This window comes from Triticum dicoccoides, chromosome 7B (genome assembly GCF_002162155.2).
Source record: "Triticum dicoccoides isolate Atlit2015 ecotype Zavitan chromosome 7B, WEW_v2.0, whole genome shotgun sequence".
In the NCBI taxonomy this organism is placed as follows: domain Eukaryota; kingdom Viridiplantae; phylum Streptophyta; class Magnoliopsida; order Poales; family Poaceae; genus Triticum; species Triticum dicoccoides.
This window is the reverse complement of record NC_041393.1, coordinates 734,308,584-734,312,915: the sequence shown is the minus strand read 5'-3', so window position 1 is coordinate 734,312,915 and position 4,332 is coordinate 734,308,584. Positions and strand designations below refer to the sequence as shown.

The 4,332-nt window shown below is 54.1% G+C and overlaps 1 pseudogene; it reads left to right on the top strand.

Moving 5' to 3' along the window:
* Positions 1–1,351: 1,351 nt before the first annotated feature.
* LOC119339593 lies at positions 1,352–3,748 on the top strand (annotated as a pseudogene).
* Positions 3,749–4,332: the final 584 nt, after the last annotated feature.

The window sequence follows — 4,332 nt, the reverse complement described above, 5'->3', positions numbered from 1 at the left end:
GTTTGGTGACACTCCAAGCTTGTTTATTTGACTCTGACGAAGAAGAAGAAGATGTGATTGGATAGAGACCTCCCTCGCATCTTCCTCTAAGGATGACTCTCCTCGTTGCCAAGTCCTTAATCACAAAAGAGTAAGGATAGAATATGATGAGAACATTATTGTCACGTGTAAAACGATGAACGGAGACAAGATTTTTTGATGCATGAGGGATATGTAAGACATTGTTGAGGTGAAAATTTTTCTGAGGGGTTTTAACAATCGAGTTACCAATGTGAGTAATATCCATACCAGCTCCGCTTGCCGTGTGAACTTGGTCACCTCCGTGGTATTTCTCCCGCATTGTTAATTTATCAAGCTCTCCTGTGATATGTTCGGTGGCACCCGAATCTGCATACCAATTAGTGTCGATGCCATACGAGTTGGTGACGAGGTTGACCTTCTTCCTTTCCTGATGATCTTCCTTGTACCGATCCCAGCAGTCCCTGGCGCCACCAGCATGGAATTTGTAACATATCTGACACTCGGGGTAATCCTCCTCATGCTGCTGCAAGCTCGTCTCCGAGGCTCTTCATCTTGGTGATGAAAGCGTTGCTGGACATGTTGCCCTTCTTGGTGTTGGAGATGGCGATCCTCAGGTTTGTTATTCGCGATTGCGACTGCGCAGCAAAGATCGTGGTAAGAGCAGTCCATAGGTCAAGGGTACTTTCCTTACCGATAACTTGCGCGACGATTTCTGGAGTGAGCGAATTTAGCAGATAACTTAGGACCTGCTGATCCTTGGCAATCCATGGGCCATACAGTGGATTCGGCTCGATGGGCGTGGTCTTGTCCGCCTTAGCGACCTCCACTGTTTTCGGCGGCGCTGCATCGCTGCCGTCGAGAAGACCGGTCACCTGTGCACCTCGCAGGGCCGGCAGAACTTGCGCCTTCCATAGGAGATAATTCCCCCTCGCGAGCTTCTCTGTTGGTGGGGCGCCGAGGTTGAGGCCGACGGCGCTGGAGCTCATGACGATGACGATGGAAGGGCGCTAGGATTCTGAATTTTTTGTGTTGCTAGATGATAGGGAAGAGGCTAGCTCTGTATACCATGTAAGATTTGGTATAAGCGTTCCTACTCCTCAAGGGAGCCGCATCGTGTATATTTATATGGGGCAACAATGCCTTGCCGTGGCGTACAAGAAAGAAACCAGGGAGGACTCCAATCTGATTCGATTAAGAGACAGAGAAGGATACGGGAGAGAAGGATAGGGATAAGTTGAGATTACATGAAGTAAACTACTCAAACTCTAACAGAAGGTCGTGCCAAAACGCCTCTTTTCTCCCGATTAACCACGAACCTCCGCCAACAAAAATGGCCGCTGTGAGCAGCAGCAGCAAGAAACTGCGCGTCCTGCTCCTCCCTTTCTTCGCGACCAGCCACATCGGGCCCTTCACCGACCTTGCCGTCCGCCTATGCACGGCCAGCGCAGACGCCGCCGTTGAGGCCACCATCGCGGTCACCCCGGCGAACGAACCGCTCCTCCACTCGCTGCTGCAACGGCATGGGCATGCGGCCGCGGGGGTCAAGGTAGCCACGTACCAGTTTCCGGCCGTGGACGGCCTTCCCAAGGGCGTCGAGAACCCTGGCCTGGCCGCGCCGGGCGACGCGTGGCGTATCGACGCCGCCGCGTTCAACGAGGCCCTGATGCGTCCCGCCCAGGAGACGCTCATCCGGGCGCAGTCGCCGGACGCGCTCGTCACAGACGTGCACTTCGTCTGGAACGCCGGCCTCGCCGACGAGCTCGGCGTGCCGTGCATTCAGTTTAACGTCATCGGCGCCTTCCCGGCCCTCGCCATGCGTCACCTCGCGTTCAGTGGAGGCAAGCCCGAGGCTGTCACGACCATCCCGGAGTTTCCGTGCCCTGACATACGGATACCCTTGACCGAGCTGCCGGAACTCTTGAGGAGCCAGCAGGTGGCCGATGACTCCATCAGGGCCGGCTCTGGCCCAGGGCAAGAGGGGCGACGGCCCGGGGCCCGGCCAAAATAGGGGCCCATATAATCTGGTACAGTGTATAGGGCAGTGTAAAGGAAAAAAAGGGAAAAAGGCCCAGCCAGCCCAGCTGCCCAGGCAAGGCCTGAACACGGTGGAAGAAGGAACGTCCAGGTTCAGAAGGTTGAGGCTTCGTTTTCTGTCGAGCGAATCACGCACGGAGTCCTCGCCCAGCCGCCCACTCGCCTGACTGGAATCCCTAATTCCCAAATCATGCAAGGTCACAGAGAGTTGGAGCGATCAAAGTCGGCAAGAAATCGAGGAGAGATCAAGATCAACAGGTAATACTTCGCAGATTAAAAACTTTGCGAGCAGATTATGCCTGCTGGGTTCAATCTTTTCGTGTTCTCAATCTAAAAATCTAAATCAGGTGTCTGATTTTACTTTCTTTTTACATCACTTGCAACTGCATCCATTCGTTAGCGTGCCAGACTCTCAAATTGCTCGGTTTGTTCGATTGTTCGTGGAGGAGTTAGTCAGCCTCGGTCAGTGTCACTTGGTCATTCAGATATCAGATCAGATAGCCTTGTTTTGGAGGCTTTGAGTTTGCTAAGTTGCTACAACGTTCTAATGATACTGGAGGAGAGGTCAGTGTCCTCTCTCATTTTATAGTAATCATGTTGCTGAATCATAATTACTGGAGGCTTCGAGGTCTGGTTTGTTAGCATGCTATTTCTCTTTCTTTTTATGCGTTGTAGCTTCTATGATACTTGGTTTGGAACAAATGCAAAAATATTATCAGATATTTCATTCTAATGAAAAAATTATTAGTCTTTGTGACTTCATAATAACTGTATTCATTCATGTATCAAATCGGATCTCTCTCTCTATTGGGCCCATTGGTGGAGTCCGCCCTGGGGCCTTTGAAATCCCAGAGCCAGCCCTGGACTCCATGACCAAGAGATTCTTCGCCGCGAAGGCCGACTTCTTTGGCATCGCCGTCAACACATTCTCGGAGCTGCCGCAGCCGTACTGCGAGATGTACGTAAGCAGGGCTACGTGAAGCGCGCCTACTTCCTTGGCCCCCTCTCGCTGCAATCACCCCCACCACCACCGGCCGGCGACTCATCGCGGTGGTGCATCGACTGGCTCGAGATGAAGCCAGACCGGTCGGTGGTGTACCTGTGCTTCGGCAGCTTAGTCCACGTCTCAGACGCTCAGCTGCACGAGCTTGCTCTCGGGATGGAGGCCTCCGGGAAGTCGTTCATGTGGGTGGTGAGGGCGCAAAATTGGAGCCCGCCGGAGGGGTGGGAGGAGCGCGTCGGAGACAGAGGGAAGCTGGTCACGGCCTGGGCTCCGCAGACGGCTATCCTGGCGCACCCGGCGGTGGGGGCTTTCGTGACGCACTGCGGGTGGAACTCCGTCCTGGAGACGGCGGCGGCAGGCGTGCCGGCGCTCACGTGGCCGGTGGTGTTCGAGCAGTTCATCACCGAGAGGCTGCTCACGGGGGTGCTCGGGATCGGGGAGCGTCTGCGGCCGGATGGGGCCGGCGTGCGGAGCACCCGGTACGAAGAGAACGAGCTTGTCCCCGCCGAGGCGGTGGCACGGTCGTTAGTGGCGTTCATGCGCCCGGGAGGAGCAGGGGACGCGGCGAAGGGCTGGGCAACGGGCCTCGCCGTGAAGGCTCGCGCAGCCATGGCGGAAGGAGGATCCTCCCACCGTGACCTCCGCCGGCTGCTCGAGGATCTGATGGGAGCAACATCAGCGGGACCATGAGCGTCTTTGATGTGTTGCACACCTTGCGCGTCGCGCACCTGTGAATGAACAGGCTCAGATTAATAAAGCCCGGCCTTCGTTTTCGCCTAGCGCATCATGCATGGCTCGAAATGCTGGACGCGTTTCATGAACCAAACAGATCGACCAATACTTCACAATTCATCTGCTTGTGATTGCGGCAGATTCCACTTACTGTTATGATTAACTTGATTTTTTTTTCTTTTGCGTGAAAACTTCCAATCTATTCATTTTGAATCATGACAGTACGACGAACACCAGAAATAATAAAATTCACATTTAGATCCGTAGACCACCTAGCAACGACTACAAGCACTGAACCAAGCCGAAGGCGTACCGCCGTCATCGTCCCTCCCCCGTCGGAACCGTGCAAAAACTTTTTGTGGTAGACAATCGGAAAGTCGTCATGCCGAGAAGGACGATGTAGACGGACTAGACACGCGCGCGAATGTAGACGGACGATGATCAGATCCGAGAAAATCCACCAAAGGATACATACATCCGCACCCCCACCGACGATTCTAGACACACCACCGGGACAGAGGCCAGACGGGGAGAAATTTATT